At 42.5% G+C, this 20,222-nt stretch overlaps 1 protein-coding gene across 4 annotated transcripts in view; it reads left to right on the top strand.

The window, feature by feature from the left end:
* Positions 1-587: 587 nt before the first annotated feature.
* The window catches only part of LOC135522740 (inactive rhomboid protein 2-like), a 45,901-nt gene continuing 26,266 nt past the window's right edge, over positions 588-20,222 (top strand). For 2 of the 4 annotated variants that reach the window (XM_064949286.1, XM_064949313.1), the window contains exons 1-2: positions 588-720; positions 11,662-11,818. The gene's annotated coding sequence lies outside the window, so the exon portion shown is untranslated. Of the gene's footprint in view, positions 721-1,736; positions 1,899-11,661; positions 11,819-20,222 lie in introns of those variants that run through there. The other 2 variants (XM_064949294.1, XM_064949303.1) reach the window with 2 other exon arrangements.

The raw sequence follows: 20,222 nt of genomic DNA on the forward strand, positions 1-20,222 counted from the left end.
TAAGATTATGAATAGACTATATTAGAGATTATAATAGCACATTAGATTACAACACTGCAATGCATCTGATTCAGAAAATTTGACCTTTTTAGGAAATGAACCTGTAGTTTGACAAATCAATGCATTCTATTTAAAACCTTTGGACAATGTTAATCTGGATGAGATTATTCTGGAATTGTGTTAACTCCTGCTTGGGTGGAAATGTCAAATGAAGTCCTCTCACACTTTTCCTTTCCATATATTACTATAAGCAACACGGGTTACTTTCATGTTCGTTTGCTTTTAGTTTTTTGGGGAGGTATTGCTTTTCCTGGGAAAGTCTCATGTCCCCCTCATTGCGTCATTTAGGCACATTGTGGTAGGGGTGCCAAGCTTCGGGACTCAAAGAGCCATATGATCAAGTTATATTTATGCCCTTGCACAAACAACAATCATACAAATATAATCAACACGTAGAAAATGATTACAGTCCATCAGCTGCGGACATAACTGTACTATATTCATATTATTTCTAAACCATTCTTGACTTCTGTGTGTGTCTGTCAGTTATCAGATATGTTAGTCCTGTCTAGTCTCCGCCCACCGCCGAAATCAGGATATTTGGAGAGAGAAGGAAAGTAACACGTTGGTGCAACATTGTATGACTTTTCGGAACATAAATTGCATCTTATTCCGAGCAACATTGATGAAAGCAACGTATATATATATTTTTCCTTACAGGTGAGTAGCCTATTTTTCTCATCCAACATTGAGTAGTTTATTTTCAAAATGTGTTTATGATCGAAAGGTGGGCACAATGTGTGTGTGTGTTTTTTTACCAGTCCTCTAATCGGAGTTTCAGATAGGGAACAATAGGGAAAGTGTAGGCGTGAGGAAGTCACATTAAAATTAATTATAAAGTCATTTGAACTATTTCAACATCGGAATTGAGATTCTCAAAAGGACCGCAAACGACAACATGGCACGTTTTAACGTGCGTATTCATATTCCGCTGCTCCGGGGGGAAAAAAATAATTAACTTAAGTAAAATGTGTCAATTTTATTTTCATATACAAACCTTCGTTCAACTTCCGTCAAACGCCCGCTAACTGGCCTCACGTCAGAATTCCCGTTGGTCTCCCATTTTTCCAGAAAACGTGGGAGGGTTTGGTTTGTTGACACGACAGGATACAGTATCGTTTTTTTTTACTGAATTATGTAGGCTCTCACTGTTAAATGCAGGTCAATATTGTTAAATAGTTGCTACATAATTTTCTTAGCTTGTTGCCGAAGTTATGATATGAATACGCGAACATGCCGTTTGATAGATGTTTGCCACACCGTCACTGCCTGTAAACTGTAAGATTAATGTACATGAGTTAACATTCCTTCTTGAGTTTAAATACTGAGAAAGTAATGTGTGATATGAGTATTGTATCTGTATGTGAAGGCTAAAATATCATTTTAACCCAGTCTAAAATGATTGGTATACCATTAGTTTATAACAACCATTGTTGCAGGGCTGAGAAACTGGTAGAAATCTGCAGATAAGTAGTTCAAGACAGGCCTACAATAAACAATCCATTCCTCAATTAGGCAGGCTATCATTAGTGCTATTTTATTCATTCCTGTTTAAAACAATGGAGTCTTACATATCTCTCCCTTTGAATTATGCACACTGTAGTGCGTTTCAGAGGGAACAAAGAATAGAATGTCGATAAGCAACCGCTGACCCACATCTTTATCAGTCGTCTTTAACTGTAAGTTCTGTTACACCACAGATGCACCTGCTGTCAAGCTAACGAAGCATAGTAGAGCGAAGTGGAACCGATGTAAATGCCTAGGTTGCAGGTTGACACAGTAGGGACACAGAACAAGTCAAATGGTCATGGTGGACTGGACTGGAAATCAGAAACAAGGTTGGTTTTCCAGATTTGCAAACATTTAGAAGTGATGCAATAGCTAGGTTTTCATCCAATTGTCAGCAGGTTTTCATGCAAATATTCTGAAAAGCTGCATAAAAAAATATGCTTGTTTTCCCACCAGAGATGTTTCCATCAAACAGACTTGTTGAGAATAAAAATGTGACTTTTGCGGTCAAATCCCCATGTTCCAAAATAAAATGACCATCGCATATTCAACTTTACTGAAGGTTTTGTCACAAACTGTTGCACATACAGTGATGAGATTATTATGGTTAAGAGCAAGATCATTTTTTATCTGTTAAACGGCAGCCAAGCATCAATCATCTTGTCATTAAAATATGATATTTATTGAAAAGGAGTATCAAGCTCATCACCGTGCACTTTCACCACCCTGTGTTCAGTAATTTACAGTGTTTAATCTGTAGCCTAATAAACGACATGCTTTCCCGAGTCGTAGTGGGAGGACCACACAACATACCGTTGTGTAACTCCACGTTTACTTTCATATGATGGTTATTTAAATACAGTACATTAAAATAATGTATTCAGACACATACTTCATCTACATTTTGTTACGTTACAGCCTTATTCTAAAATGGATTAAATAAAACATTTTCCTCATCAATCTACACACAATACCCCATAATGACACAGCGAAAACAGGTTTTTAGAATATTTTGCAAATCTATTAAAAATAATTAAAAAAATACCCTATTTACATAAGTATTCAGACCCTTTGCTATGAGACTCGAAATTGAGATCAGGTGCATCCTGTTTCCATTGATCATCCTTGAGATATTTAAACAACTTGATTGGAGTCCACCTGTGGTAAATTCAATTGATTGGACATGATTTGGAAAGGCACACATCTGTCTATCTAAGGTCCCTCAGTTGACAGTGCATGTCAGAGCAAAAACCAAGCCATGAGGTTGAAGGAATTGTCCATAAGAGCTCCGAGACAGGATTGTGTTGAAGCACAGATCTGGGGAAGGGTACCAAAACATTTCTGCAGCAGTGAAGGTCCCCAAAATCACATTGGCCCCCATCATTCTTAAATGGAGGGAGTTTGGAACCACCAAGAGTCTTTCTAGAGCTGGCCGGCCGGCCAAATTGAGCAATCAGGGGAGAAGGGCCTTGGTCAGGGAGGTGACCATTAACCCAATGGCCACTCTGACAGAGCTCCAGGGTTCCTCTGTGGAGATGAGGGAACCTCCCAGAAGGACAACCATCTCTGCAGCTCTCCACCAATCAGGCCTTTATGGTTGAGTGGCCAGACGGAAGCCACTCCTCAGTAAAAGGCACATGTCAGCACGCTTGGAGTTTGCCAAAAGGCACCTAAAGACCCTCAGACCTTGAGAAACAAGATTCTCTGGTCTGATGAAACTAAGATTGAACTCTTTTGCCTGAATGCCAAGCGTCACGTCTGGAGGAAACCTGGCACCATCCCTACGGTGAAGCATGGTGGTGGCAGCATCATGCTGTGGGGATGTTTTTCAGCGGCAGGGACTGGGAGACTAGTCAGGATTGAGGGAAAGATGAACGGAGCAAGGTACAGAGAGATCCTTGATGGAAACCTGCTCCAAAGCGCTCAGGACCTCGGACTGGGGCGAAGGTTCACCTTCCAACAGGACAATGACCCTAAGAACACAACCAAGACAACGCAGGAGTGGCTTCGGGACAAGTCCATGAGTGGCCCAGCCAGAGCCCGGACTTGAACCCAAGCAATCATCTCTGGAGAGACCTATAGCTGTGCAGCGATGCTCCCCATCCAACCTGACAGAGCTTGAGAGGATCTGCAGAGAAGAATGGGAGAAACTTCCCAAATACAGGTGTGCCAAGCTGTTAGCGTCATACCCAAGAAGACTCGAGGCTGTAATCGCTGCCAAAGTTGCTTCAACAAAAGTACTGAGTAAATGGTCTGAATACTTATGTAAATGTGATACTTCAGTTTCTTATTTTTAATACATTCTAAAAACCTGTTTTTGCTTTAGCATTATGGGGTAGTATGTGTCGATTGATGAGGGACAAACACTATTTATTCCATTTTAGAATGTTGTAACAAAATGTGGGAAAAGTCTGAGTACTTTCCTAATGCGCTGTATGTGTGGTATGTATGTATGTACAGTGGGCTTCCAAAATTGCTGGCACAAATAATGCTTAAACAAATATAAACAATATAATTATAGAGAGAAACTCAAAATACCAACATGTGAGAAATACTGTGCTTTATTAATGTTTCAATGGAACCAACGAAAATAATTTATTGATTTAATTAAAAATCAATATCCTCCAAATCAAGGTTTCACAATTAATGGCACCCTTAAATATTTTGTAATTAACATCTACTAAAATTAAACCACAATTTAAATTCCACTTATTTAAGTTTATCTAAGTCTTAGGGAACTATATTGAGCCATTTACATCACTTCCTGTTTCACTAGGGTATAAAAATGAGGTAACACACATGCAATAACCCTTTATCATCCAACACCATGAAGAAAAGAAAAGAACTGGCAGTTCAAAAGAGACAGATGGTCGTAGTCCTTCATATAACCTGGTAATGGCTACAAGATCCACAAACGATTGAATATACCACTGAGCACTGTCAGGGCAATTATTAAAAAATTCAAAAGATGTGTGTTGGACTTTCCAACAAAACAATAACCTGAAACATACCTCAAGATCCACACAGAAATGGTTCTGTGACAACAAAATCAATGTTCTGCTATGGCCATCTCAGTCGCCTGACCTCAATCCAATGGAAAACCTGTGGGCTGAGTGGAAGAGGGCTGTTGATAAGCACAAACCCAATAATGTGAAGGATCTTGAAAGGATCTGCATAGAGGAATGGTCCAAAATCCCTCCAAATGTGTTCCTTAACCTTGTCAAACATTACAGGAAAATACTCTATGCTGTTATCCTTGCCAGAGGTGGTTGCACTAAGTACTAATTGAGGAGTGCCAATAATTATGAAACCTTGATTTGGTTAAATGTATTTTGTATTAAAGAATTGTATGATTTTGGTTGGTTCCATTGAAACATTAATCAAGTACAGTATTTCTCACATGTTGGTATTTTGAGTTCATCTCTATAATTATATTGTTTATATTTTTTAAAGTAAAGTGTTTTGTGCCTTGACAGCCAGGGGTGCCAGTAATTTTGTAGCCCACTGTATGTGTATGTACAGTACCAGTCAAAAGTTTTAGAACACCTATTTATTCAAGGGTTTTTCTTCATTTGTACTATTATTACATTGCAGAATAATAGTGAAGATGTCAACACTATGAAATAACTCATATGGAATCATGTAGTAACCAAAAAAGTTTTTTCAACAAATCAACATATATGTTATATTCTTCATAGTAGCCACCCTTTGCCTTGATGACAGCTTTGCACACTTTTTGCATTCTCAAATCAAATCACATTTTATTGGTCACATACACGTGTTTAGCAGATGTTATTGCAGGTGGAGCGAAATGCTTGTGATTCTAGATCCGACATTGCAGTAATATATAACCATTAATATCAAACAATTTCACAGCATATACCCAAAACACACAAATATAAGTAAAGGAATGTAATTAAGAATATATAAATATATGGATGAGCAATGTCAGGGCGGTATAGAGTGGCTAGTGATTTCAAGTCTATGTATATAGACAGTAGCAACTCTCAACCAGCTTCATGAGGAATGCTTTTCCAACAGTCTTGAAGGACTTCCCACATATGCTGAGCACTTGCTGGCTGCTTTTCCTTCACTCATTCCAACTCATCCCAAACCATCTCAATTGTGTTGAGGTTGGGTGATTGTGGAGGCCAGGTCATCTGATGCACTACTCCATCACTCTCCTTGGTCAAATAGCTCTTACACAGCCTGGAGATGTGTTTTGGGTCATTGTCCTGTTGAAAAGCAAATGATAGTCCCACTAAGCGCAAACCAGATGGGATGGCGTATCTCTGCAGAATGCTCTGGTAGCCATGCTGGTTAAGTGTGCCTTGATTTCTAACTGAATCACTGACAGTGTCACCAGCAAAGCACCATCACACCTCCTCCTCCATGCTTCACGGTGGGAACCACACATGCTGAGATCATCCGTTCACCTACTCTGCGTCTCACAAAGACACAGCGGTTGGAACCAAAAATATCACATTTGGACTCTTCAGACCAAAGGACAGATTTCTACTGGTCTAATGTCCATTGCTTGTGTTTCTTGGCCCAAGCAAGTCTCTTCTTATTATTTCTGTCCTTTAGTAGTGGTTTCTTTGCAGCAATTTGAACATGAAGGCCTGATTCACACAGTCTCCTCTGAACAGATGATGTTGATATGTGTCTGTTACTTGAACTCTGTGAAGCATTTATTTGGGCTGCAATTTCTGAGGCTGGTAACTCTTATGAAATGCCGCAGAGGTGACTGGTCCTCATGAGAGCCAGTTACATCATAGCGCTTGATGGCTTTTGCGACTGCACTTGAAGGAACTTTCAAAGTTCTTGACATTTTCCGGATTGACTGACCTTCATGTCTTCAAGTAATGATGGACTGTTGTTTCTCTTTGCTTATTTGAGTTGTTCTTGCCATTATATGGACTTGGTCCTTTACCAAATAGGGCGATCTACCTTGTCATGTATATATTTTATAATATTTGAGCATGAAGGTGTTTCCACATAATACATTTTATCGACACACAAAGATCCTAGACCATATCGAACAAACAAATTGTTTGTCGACATTTATAAAACTGTCCTGCCATTTCAGCCCAGTCGTGACATATTTTTTCATGCGTCAGGTAATTCATCCCAATGACATGGTTGGATTGAAACTGGATATTGACCATTCAGGCCTACAGTTGTCCATTCTGTCTTTCCTCCCCCTTGGATTCTATTGAGTCATGCTTGCAATCCCACTGCCCCTCCTACAACATCCGGCGCCGACAGAGATGGCCGCCTCGCTTCGCGTTCCTAGGAAACTATGCAGTTTTTTGTTTTTTTACGTGTTATTTCTTACATTAGTACCCCAGGTCATCTTAGGTTTCATTACATACAGTCGAGAAGAACTACTGTATATAAGATCAGCGTCAACTCACCATCAGTACGACCAAGAATATGTTTTTCGCGACGCGGATCCTGTGTTCTGCCTTACAAACAGGACAACGGAATGGATCGCATGCAGCGACCCAAAAAAACGACTCCGAAAAAGAGGGAAACGAGGCAGTCTTCTGGTCAGACTACGGAGACGGGCACATCGTGGCCCACTTCCTAGCATTCTTCTTGCCAATGTCCAGCCTCTTGACAACAAGGTTGATGAAATTCGAGCAAGGGTAGCATTCCAGAGGGACATCAGAGACTGTAACGTTCTGTGCTTCACGGAAACATGGCTCACTGGAGAGACGCTATCCGAAGCGGTGCAGCCAACGGGTTTCTCCACGCATCGCGCCGACAGAAACAAACACCTTTCTGGTAAGAAGAGGGGTGGGGGTGTATGCCTTATGGCTAACGAGGCATGGTGCGATGAAAGAAACATACAGGAACTCAAATCCTTCTGTTCACCTGATTTAGAATTCCTCACAATCAAATGTAGACCGCATTATCTACCAAGAGAATTCTCTTCGATTATAATCACAGCCGTATATATCCCCCCCAAGCAGTCACATCGATGGCTCTGAACGAACTTTATTTAACTCTTTGCAAACTGGAAACCATTTATCCGGAGGCTGCATTCATTGTTGCTGGGGATTTTAACAAGGCTAATCTGAAAACAAGACTCCCTAAATTTTATCAGCATATTGATTGCGCAACCAGGGGTAGAAAAACCTTGGATCACTGTTACTCTAACTTCCGCGACGCATATAAGGCCCTGCCCCGCCCCCTTTCGGAAAAGCTGACCACGACTCCATTTTGCTGATCCCTGCCTACAGACAGAAACTAAAACTAGAGGCTCCCACGCTGAGGTCTGTCCAACGCTGGTCCGACCAAGCTGACTCCACACTCCAAGACTGCTTCCATCACGTGGACTGGGACATGTTTCGTATTGCGTCAGATAACAACATTGACGAATACGCTGATTCGGTGTGCGAGTTCATTAGAACGTGCGTTGAAGATGTCGTTCCCATAGCAACAATTAAAACATTCCCTAACCAGAAACCGTGGATTGATGGCAGCATTCGCATGAAACTGAAAGCGCGAACCACTACTTTCAATCAGGGCAAGGTGTCTGGTAACATGACTGAATACAAACAGTGCAGCTATTCCCTCCGTAAGGCTATCAAACAAGCTAAGCGTCAGTACAGAGACAAAGTAGAATTTCAATTCAACGGCTCAGACACAAGAGGCATGTGGCAGGGTCTACAGTCAATCACGGACTACAGGAAGAAATCCAGCCCAGTCACGGTCCAGGATGTCTTGCTCCCAGGCAGCCTAAATAACTTTTTTGCCCGCTTTGAGGACAATACAGTGCCACTGACACGGCCTGCAACGGAAACATGCGGTCTCTCCTTCACTGCAGCCGAGGTGAGTAAAACATTTAAACGTGTTAACCCTCGCAAGGCTGCAGGCCCAGACGGCATCCCCAGCCGCGCCCTCAGAGCATGCGCAGACCAGCTGGCTGGTGTGTTTACGGACATATTCAATCAATCCCTATACCAGTCTGCTGTTCCCACATGCTTCAAGAGGGCCACCATTGTTCCTGTTCCCAAGAAAGCTAAGGTAACTGAGCTAAACAACTACCGCCCCGTAGCACTCACTTCCGTCATCATGAAGTGCTTTGAGAGACTAGTCAAGGACCATATCACCTCCACCCTACCTGACACCCTAGACCCACTCCAATTTGCTTACCGCCCAAATAGGTCCACAGACGATGCAATCTCAACCACACTGCACACTGCCCTAACCCATCTGGACAAGAGGAATACCTATGTGAGAATGCTGTTCATCGACTACAGCTCGGCATTCAACACCATAGTACCCTCCAAGCTCGTCATCAAGCTCGAGACCCTGGGTCTCGACCCCGCCCTGTGCAACTGGGTACTGGACTTCCTGACGGGCCGCCCCAGGTGGTGAGGGTAGGTAACAACATCTCCTCCCCGCTGATCCTCAACACTGGGGCCCCACAATGGTGCGTTCTGAGCCCTCTCCTGTACTCCCTGTTCACCCACGACTGCGTGGCCACGCACGCCTCCAACTCAATCATCAAGTTTGCGGACGACACAACAGTGGTAGGCTTGATTACCAACAACGACGAGACGGCCTACAGGGAGGAGGTGAGGGCCCTCGGAGTGTGGTGTCAGGAAAATAACCTCACACTCAACGTCAACAAAACTAAGGAGATGATTGTGGACTTCAGGAAACAGCAGAGGGAACACCCCCTATCCACATCGATGGAACAGTAGTGGAGAGAGTAGCAAGTTTTAAGTTCCTCGGCATACACATCACAGACAAACTGAATTGGTCCACTCACACAGACAGCATCGTGAAGAAGGCGCAGCAGCGCCTCTTCAACCTCAGGAGGCTGAAGAAATTTGGCTTGTCACCAAAAGCACTCACAAACTTCTACAGATGCACAATCGAGAGCATCCTGGCGGGCTGTATCACTGCCTGGTACGGCAACTGCTCCGCCCTCAACCGTAAGGCTCTCCAGAGGGTAGTGAGGTCTGCACAATGCATCACCGGGGGCAAACTACCTGCCCTCCAGGACACCTACACCACCCGATGTTACAGGAAGGCCATAAAGATCATCAAGGACATCAACCACCCGAGCCACTGCCTGTTCACCCCGCTATCATCCAGAAGGCGAGGTCAGTACAGGTGCATCAAAGCTGGGACCGAGAGACTGAAAAACAGCTTCTATCTCAAGACCATCAGACTGTTAAACAGCCACCACTAACATTGAGTGGCTGCTGCCAACACACTGACACTGACTCAACTCCAGCCACTTTAATAATGGGAATTGATGGGAAATGATGTAAATATATCACTAGCCACTTTAAACAATGCTACCTTATATAATGTTACTTACCCTACATTATTCATCTCATATTCATACGTATATACTGTACAAAATATCATCGACTGCATCCTTATGTAATACATGTATCACTAGCCACTTTAACTATGTCACTTTGTTTACATACTCATCTCATATGTATATACTGTACTCGATACCATCTACTGTATCTTGCCTATGCTGCTCTGTACCATCACTCATTCATATATCCTTATGTACATGTTCTTTATCCCCTTACACTGTGTATAAGACAGTAGTTTAGGAATTGTTAGTTAGATTGCTTGTTGGTTATTACTGCATTGTCGGAACTAGAAGCACAAGCATTTCGCTACACTCGCATTAACATCTGCTAACCATGTGTATGTGACAAATAAAATTTGATTTGATTTGAAGGTTTCAGCTCCAGTTCTCAACTGTTGTGCCACAACATGCCTGCCAGAAAGCATCAGCTTTGAGTCTCTCCTAGCGACAGACCTCTTCCCAGTAGTATCTGTGGGCTCTTTGGGATTTTTTTCCTGCTACGTCATGGTAATGCCAACTTATGCAAATTCAGCTTCCATACTGTCTGACACATCATCTTTCGCTTCGACACGACACAGGAAAAGGGCCTCAACCTCAACCTGAAAGGTGGCAAGGCCGCTCTGGTCGTGGCACTTTGAACTTTGATATGTTAACTTTGATTCTCATGAACATCAGAGAAACGGAAGTTCAAAGCTTCATCCATTTTCTAATTGATGCCCACTGATCCAGGGAAGAGATCTGACTTAAATGTCTGTGAATATTGGGGGAATGGGTGTCACAGACCCCGTAGTATCCCTCTGTGTCTTCTCCAGGTCGCTCTCATCTTCTGAGTGAGCCAGAGACTCATTCCACAGGCTGGAGCCTGGCTGTCTAGCTGTCTGGCTTCCTCCTTGTGCTGTACTGCTCTCTAATGCGGCTGCACCCACGACAAGCCAAAAAAAAACATGACATGTCGTGTAACTGGGAGATATCAGCACGGTCTATGTTGGATCGAGTTTGAAAGGTAGCCCTGTTTTGCGTTTGGTGTCTTGTGTATTCAAAACGTTTACGGCCCCTGAAGGCAGCTAGGGGTCTCGGTAGGGGTGATGGAGCTGTGATACTTGTGGTAAGCTTCCCGCCATGCAAGTTTGGACCTGCATGCATATGCTCTGGGAAGTGCAGATTCAGTTTCAGTTATGGGAATACACATTTCCTGTCCAGCTACAGTAGAACACTAACCAAGAATACTGTGTCAAATCACTCACAAGAATTCTGTAGTTTCTCTGAGAAGCTTTCAATTGCTCAAAATTACAGAAGAGGGTCTCATAGCTTTTGAGATCAAATAACCTGGCATACTACTGTATTTTTCCCAACAAAAGTTCTTCAACTATTTGATCACAAGAAATAACTAGCCATTTGTGCAATGTCATTTCCACACACATTGTGTTTAGGTGGACAAGAGTGAGGGGGGATTTCTGTTGCTACACTGATGTATCGATGCATTCTGAAGTTACTTTCCCGACACCATTCGATTGATTCGCCCCCCTGGTATGAAGAGATGACTGTTTTTGCCCGTTCATCCATGCACATGCAAGTTAGATCTTGAATGCTATTGACATATTGCGCAATTTGCACAAGTCCTTTTGAAATCTTGACAAATGTCAGACTTCAATAGATCTCGAGCCTCTCGCAAGTCTCTCAAAGTTCTTGGTGGGTACTTATCTTCTATGTTCTGACTTGTGGTTCAAATGCTCTTTCAGGTTGCAGCAATCAGGGTGGTAGAGATTTTACTGGTCACAGGATGTGGAGATGAGGCAATCATCTGAAGGACCGTTCTTCTTTCGCCCTGCTGCGAGTGGTTGGAGGTAACAGAGACCGGTCGTCAGGCAACACCCATTTCTGGAGGCGAGGCGAGCAGTAAGTGTGAACGCTGTTCCACAGCTCCAAATGTGTGACAATTATGTCAAGTGACAAAATATGTGGTGATACAGTATTTAACTGGTTTCATTTTTGTTATTTGTTTGCAACAGCTGTGTTTCCTGCACTTTGGAACGTATATGTTGTGTGTCAAGAGTTGGTGTTCATTGAAGAAGTGATTGAGAACAATGGATGTATTGTACAGCTGAGCATCTGCGCTGCTCTGCACAAGATGCCATTAAAGCTACAGTATATTCTTCAATGGATGTTGTTGTGCATTTCACAGCAACAAGTGAAACTTCTGCATAGGTATCTAGTCTTAGAGTCTTAGCGTAGAACACAAAGGAAGGTTAATTGGAACCCGACACTCTTAAGCATGTAGCCATGTACAGTACCAGTCAAATGTTTGGACACACCTACTCATTGTAGAATAATCATAATAGTGAAGTCATCAAAACTATGAAATAAAACATATTGAATTATGTTGTAACCAAAAAAGTGTAGAACAAATCAAAATATATATTATATTTGAGATTCTTCAAAGTAGCCACCCTTTTGCCTTGATGACAGCTTTGCACGCTCTTGGCATTCTCTCAACCAGCTTAACGAGGAATGCTTTTCCAACAGTCTTGAATGAGTTGCTGAGCACTTTTCCTTCGCTCTGCAGTCCAACTCATCCCAAACCATCTCAATTGGGTTGAGGTCAGGTGATTGTGGAGGCCAGGTCATCTTATGCAGCACCATCACTCTCCTTCTTGGTCAAATCGCCCTTACACAGCCTGGAGGTGTGTTTGGGGTCATTGTCCTGTTAAAAAAACAAATTATAGTCTCACTAATTGCAAACCAGGTGGGATGCTGTATCGCTGCAGAATGCTCTGGTAGCCATGCTGGTTAAGTGTGCCTTGAATTCTAAATAAATCACTGACAATGTCATCAGCAAAGCACCATCACACCACCTCCTCCATGCTTCACGGTGGGAACCACACATGCTGAGATCATCCTTTCACCTACTCTGCGTCTCACAAAGACACAAATTTGGACTCATCAGACCAAAGGACAGATTTCCACCGGTCTAATATCAATTGCACATGTTTCTTGGCCCAAGCAAGTCTCTTCTTATTATTGGTCCTTTAGTAGTGGTTTCTTTGCAGCAATTTGACCATGAAGGCCTGGTTCACACAGTCTCCTCTGAACAGTTGACGTTGAGATGTGTCTGTTACTCGAACTCTGTGAAGCATTTACTTTCCTGTGGCAGTCCTTATGAGAGCCAGTTTCATCATAGCCCTCGATGGTTTTTGCGATTGTAAAGTTCTTAAAATGTTCAGCATTGAACACTGACCTTCATGTCTTAAAGTAATGATGGACTGTCATTTCTCTTTGCTTATTTGAGCTTTTCTTGCCATAATATGAACTTGGTCTTTTACCAAATAAGGCCATCTTCTGTATACCACCCCAGCTTGTCACAACACAACTGATTGGGTCAAACTCATTAAGAAGGAAAGAAATTCCACAAATTAACTTTCAACTTCTTATGGCTGCAGAGGCAGTATTGAGTAGCTTGGATGAATAAGGTGCCCAGAGTAAACGGCCTGCTCCTCAGTCCCAGTTGCTAAGATATGCATATTATTGGTACATTTGGATAGAAAACCCTCTGAAGTTTCTAAAACTGTTGAATGATGTCTGTGAGTATAACACAACGCATATGGCAGGCAAAAACCAGAGAAAAAAATCCAAACAGGAAGTGTGAAATCTGAGGTTTGTAGTTTGTGAACTCAGCCCTATCAAGTACACAGTGGGATATGGTTCAAGTTGCACTTCCACTAGATGTCAACCATCTTTAGAAACTTGAGTGAAGCTTCTACAGTGATGTGGACCTGGATGAGAGCTCTTTGAGTCAGTGGTCTGACAGAGAGCCAGGTCCTGGTCACGCGCATTTCACATGAGAGCGACCTGCATTCCATGGCTATTCTACAAACAATGGAATTCTTCGGTTGGAACGTTATTGAAGATTTATGACAAAAACATCCTAAAGATTGATTCTATACTTAGTTTGAAATGTTTCTACGACCTGTAATATAACTTTTTGAACTTTTCGTCTGACGTTCTGGATCTGCACGAGCGTTTGGATTTGTGTACTCAACACCCTAACAAAAGTAGCTACTTGGACATAAATTATGAACATTATCGAACAAATCAAAAGATTCCTGGGAGTGCATTCTTATGAAGATCATCAAAGGTAAGGGAATATTTATAATGTTATTTCTGATTTCTGTTGACTCCAACATGGCTGATAATTTAAAAAAATTAATGAGCGCCGTTCTCAGATTGTTGTATGGTTTGCTTTTTCCGTAAAGCTTTTTTGAAATCTGACACAGCGGTTACATTAAGGAGAGGTATATCTATAATTCCATTTGTAACACTTGCATTTTCATCAACATTTATGATGAGCATTTCTGTAAATTTGATGTGGCTCTCTGCAAAATCACTGGATGTTTTTGGAATTACTGAACGTAAAGCGCCAATGTAAACTCAGATGTTTTGATATAAAAATTAACTTTATCAAACAAAACATACATGTATTGTGTAACATGAAGTCCTATGAGTGTCATCTGATGAAGATCATCAAAGGTTAGTGATTTAATTTTATCTCTTTGTGCTTTTTGTGACTCCTATCTTTGGCTGGGAAAATGGCTGTGTTTTTCTGTGGCTTGATGGTGACCTAACATAATAGTTTGTGGTGCTTTCACTGTAAAGCCTATTTTAAATCGGACACTGTGGTGGGATTAACAACAAGATGACCTTTACAATAGTATAAGATACATGTATGTTTGAGGAATTTTAATTATGAGATTTCTGTTGTTTTGAATTTGGCGCCCTGCACTTTCAATGGCTGTTGTCATATCAATCCCGTTAACGGGATTGCAGCCGTAAGAAGTTTTTAACAAGGCACACCGGTTAATTGAAACGCATTCCAGATGACTACCTCATGATGCTGGTTGAGAGAATGCCAAGAGTGTGCACAGCTGTCATCAAGGCAAAGGGTGGCTACTTTAATATAACACTTTTTTGCTTACTACATGATTCCATATGTGTTATTTCATAGTTTTGATGTCTTCACTATTATTAAACAATGTAGAAAATAGTCAAAATAAAGAAAAACCCTTCAATGAGTAGGTGTGTCCAACCTTTTGACTGGTACTTGTAGCTAAACTCACCCAGGCTGTACTGTATTTGGGCTGACCTGTTCATCATTGAAGCCTATGACAGAAAGTAAAACATGAGACCGACTGCCCTTGCCTTTGTCTGTTTGGGAACTTGGCTCTAGGCCATTACCACCTCTAACTGTAACTAGCTATCACCGGTGGCGACCAATCCTAGCCGTTTCTGAACAAGCACATTCCTGTCTGCCTGTGTCCAGGGCTGTGGTGTGCGGTGGCAGCTGTGCTTGGCGTCACGTTAGCATGCAACAGTAGCACTCTGTGGGCTATAGGGGCTTGGTGACAGATACGCACTTTCGCAGGCTACACACTCACACACACTTGTACAGGAACACACGATGGCACCAAACACCAAGTACGGAAGTGAAGCATTGACGCTAATCTGCTATTGACTTAAGGCCAGGGTCATGTTCATTAGGCACCCAACAAAAGAAACCAGACTGAAACAGGGAGGGGCTAACTGGTGCTTGTCCCATAAGACATTTTTCATTTTCAGTTGCAAAATGTCTACCGGTGTGTGTGTGTCCTAATAACAATGACCCTGCTCGCAGTCATGACATCTTCAAGAGCTCCACTCTCAACACTGGCCCCAATGTAAAGAATTGGACAGATTAGTTTAGATGTTTTGAAGTCCCCAGAGAGAGGGGGTGGAGAGAGAGACTGGGAGTGTGGGAGCTCGTGATACATGAGTCATGTGATAGGAGCACTATGGTTGTCACCCTGGGTATGTCACTACACATTTGTGACTCGTTACTGGGATGTGTGACTAGGCTGGGACTTGGAATTAGTGTGTACACTGAGTGCACAGAACATTAAGAACAACTGCTCTTTCCATGACACAGACTGACCAGTTGAAAGCTATGAACCGTTATTGATGTCACTTGTTAAATGCACTTCAATCAGCATAGCTGAAGGGGAGGAGACAGGTCATAAAATTATTTTAAAGCCTTGAGACAATTGAGACATGGATTGTGTATGTGCGCCATTCAGAGAGCGAATGGGCAAGACAAAAGATTTTAACGGGGTATGGTAGTAGGTGCCAGGCGCACTGGTTTGTGCCAAGAACAGCAACGCTGCTGGGTTTTCCACCCACAACAGTTTCCGTGTGTATCAAGAATGGCCCACTGCCCAACTGTGGGAAGCATTGGAGTCGACATGTGCCGGCATCCTTGTAGAGTCCATGCTCCCGACGAATCGAGGCTGTTCTGAGGACAAAAGGGGCGGGGGTTGCAAGTCAATATTAGGAAGGTATTCTTCATGTTTTGTACACTCAATGTATGTCATCATGAGCTGTGTTGTCACCTTTTCTTTTACAAGACTATTGTGACACTGTGTTTGAGTTCCCACTCACTGAGGATGTTTGAGTGGCAGAGAGAGTGAGAGACTGGGAACTAACAATCTACAGTACTGTGCTCCATGTGCTGGGAGTTACTGTGGAAGCCTTGGGCTGTGTTGTCATGTCTGCTGTTCCCAGACTACCGTGTGAGTGAGACTCCCTCTGGACTCAGTTAATCATTTGTTACAAATGTTCCATATTGATCAAGAAAACATACCCCTTATGCCACCATCTAGTAGCTACTATCATGCTTTTTCACTCGCTCTCTAACGATTGGGTAAATGTTCAGTCGACATCTGAATGTGCAGCAACACAAAAATTCCCCCCTGTGAGGAAATCATAATCCTGGAGCTGTTGTTTCCCTGGGGACTGAAGAGGATGATGCGCAGTGTTCCAGTATTGCCCGAAAATCACTTCTATTTTGCTCGGTAATCTCCCTAAATGTATTTTGGCTGTGGAGGGGAAAAACTATGATGACACAATTTATAGAAAACCCAACCCACATCGCAGGTCGGTCATTGACCTATTGTTATCCTATCCAAGATCTGTTGGCAAGACAACGAGTCTATTGTTATAGTATTGGCTTAGAATAGGTGTTGACTGTTGTTCCTGCTACCAGTCACATAGGTATTGTCCTAATAGATGTGTCAAAACTCTCATTGTCATCAACAGGGTAATCTCAGTGAGCAATCTGGGAAAACCTTTTGAGTTTTGGCTATTCTGGTTCTGGTAATCTCCACACTACATTACCTGTTATGGATTGTGTTGATATTGATTGACTCATAATTGTTAAGATATGGCTGAAGATATAGGATTAATATCACAAAGATATACATAAAGATGGGCAATCCAGTATGCAGAGGATAGACGTTGCGAGTATTATTTCCGTAGGCCCATGCATGTAGAATGTGACTCCCAATGAGACAATGTCAACAATGAGACTGATCTCTCTCTTTCTCCACTCTACCAAAACAACACCGCCCTGACTCACTCCTTGACTGTCTCCCGGCGGAAACGATGAAAGCCTTCTCCACATTGACAGACTGTGCGGCTAGCAACTGTCTGCCACTAAAGCACGGCACCACACTGTTAAAACCCCTCCATTAGTGAAAGCCTTGGATATTTCATTATGTGAGAGGGTGTGGGCCTGACCCGGTCCCATAGGAACATATGAGTTCTCCCATCCCCCAACGTGTCTCTGTACTATTCTGCTCTCACAGCCACAGGCTTGATTGCCATTGACTCGACTGGTGTCAGATTGCCCTCCTGCTGCCGTTCCCCGACGCTGACACCAAGGCCCTTTATTTTCCTATTGCAACTCCAAGGTTTCAAGACCTTGACTCGATCTATAATGGACACGTATTGACCAGGGAGAATACCGCTGTAGGAATATTGCAATCTTGAAACGATACAATGACACAATTCAAGAAGCCTGAAGAATGAGGACTAATTGAGCTCTGAGTGGGGGTCCAGAGGCCGATGATGATGATGATTTCTAACGGAGACTTGAAGCTGAGGACAGGAAGGCATGATTATGGTTGTGGCTTTGAGCTGATAAGAAAGGTAGGCCTCTGTACTGATATTGAATGTATTTTTAGTTGCGTTTAGTTTATTTGATCGCTTGAAGGTACACCTACAAAATGATGCACTTGATTTAAGAATCTTCGAGGGTGAACACAATGGTTGTTGACTTATTTCCACTGTGGTCCTTAAGTAACATCTCGTTTAGAGATGAGGGACTCGGGGTGGCTTTCAGAGATAGTTATTGCATGGTGTTACTGTATGTAAACACTTTCATGATGGTCTTCCTGTGCACATGGCTTGGCAGTCAGTCCATTAATCATGTCAGGACTAAATTGAAGTTTGCTTTGCTGGAAGGTCTATACAGGGATTTTTTTTTCTGCATAGAAAATGCTTGGGCAGACTGTCTAAGTCCAAACAGTGTAATCTAGTCACGAATAATGATGAGTGAGAGGAACAGAGATCATACCCCCAAGACATACTAACCTTTCACCATTACCAGTAACGGGAGGTTAGCATTTTTTGGGGAGGGGGGTTTATGATATTTATGCCTCTGTAACTTTCTCACTCATCATTATTCACTCATCATTCATGATTATCCGTAATCATGGTAGCATCCACATTAATGTAGAATTGTTCCGAAAAATATTGTTTTCTTATTTACAATAGAAGTGAGTCCAAAATGACACAATACATGATTTACCATTCATTTCTTTTGGAACAAAGTCATCTGAAAGACACTAAGTGAATTTGTCCAAATACTAACAACAGAACTAGATGCCTAAGTGTTTGATCTTGAATCCAAAATGCTGCAGTATAGCGTCAAATTAAAGTTTCAGCTTCACTGACCAAAGAATTACGTAGGGGAGTATATAGAGATAGAATTTTAAGGCTAGCGATTTCTTTCTTTCTTTCTCTCGCTCTTTCTCTAAAAATGTGTCCCAGCGAGGGCTTTCTAAGAATGACATGTTGCAGCTTACACCCCTACTAGCACTGTCAAGTAACAAGCTATTGTCTCAGTCACCTCAGTCTCAACTGAACCTGACACCATGCATTCATTCAAGCTCCTACCACGATGCTTCTGTCCAATGACGGGCTGGCGTCCTACAGACGAGGTCACAGCCCCTACAGAAAACCTATTGTTAACTCATTCAGGGTAGCGGCCCTCCAGAGCCCTTTAACTAATTGCATGTCAAATAAGAATGATGGTACTAGTAGAGAGACAAGTGTTTGGGTGACCATTACTAAATTGCATGGGGGAAAAACACCTGCTGTTTTTCTAATGCGTATTTGCTTGGACAGGCAGTGTTTTCCTTCAACAGATATTGTTATGTATGTGGTGGAAAAGGCAGGCTTCTCTCTCAGGACCTACTGGGCCCCAGTGAGATGGATATTGTTTAAGTAGTGCCGGTCAGCGACTGTTACCCAAGAGTAGGGCTAGGCTAGTGCGCTAGGCTCCTATTCCCTCACATTGCTGGGTCTTGTTCATTAGGGCGTGCAAAGGGAAATGCTTAAACGCTTTGCAACAGAAATCAAGAATGAGCGTTTCTTATTGGCCAAAACCTGGTAGTCCCTCCTTGTTTCAGTCCGTTTCCTTTTGTTTGGTGTCTAATGAACGCTACCCTGGGGAATGAGACTAGGGTTATGCCTCTGTTGTGACAAGAGTTATCATATAGGGTTTCTTTCCAGCTTGACCCACTGACCCAGTCTACATATAGTGTGTGTATTTAAGGCACAGTAGCATGCCCAATGCGCACATACAGTATATATTCTTTAGCTTATATCTGTGGAGTTCTGAGGAAAGTTAGATGGAGATGTCCAGGCATCGGATTTTATGGTGTTGGGACAGCTGGAGTCTGATTGCGCTGCATTCGTGTGTGCTGTGGTGGGCTACTTTTGTGGGGTTTTTTTATGGTTTAGGTGATGGGCTTTTACATGGAAAAAGGATGGTATTCAAATCCAGTGGTTTCCCTTCCCTATACACACGTGTGATAGGTTCTTTTCAGCAGGGCAATGTGTCCTTCCTTGTTGCAGATAGGAGTTCCTCTAGTCCTTTGTCATTTGGCTAATATGTTTGCGTTAAAGTCGCTACTTCAATTAGATCCTGAATGGTTCGAAGGTGCCTGTCGGTGTTGTTTGTCTTTTTCAGTAGGACGTGTCTGAGTAGATCAGTCTTTGTAAACGGAGCCACATTTGCGCACGTTGAAAGTGGAAGTTGTAGGCTACGGAGAAATAGAGGCGATATGAGGGTTGTGAGGAAAGGAAAGAAAGAAAGAAAGACGTGAAACCAGCGGTGAACCTCTTTTAAGAAGGAAGAAGAAATGCACCT

Source organism: Oncorhynchus masou, chromosome 4 (assembly GCF_036934945.1).
Source record: "Oncorhynchus masou masou isolate Uvic2021 chromosome 4, UVic_Omas_1.1, whole genome shotgun sequence".
NCBI lineage: Eukaryota > Metazoa > Chordata > Actinopteri > Salmoniformes > Salmonidae > Oncorhynchus > Oncorhynchus masou.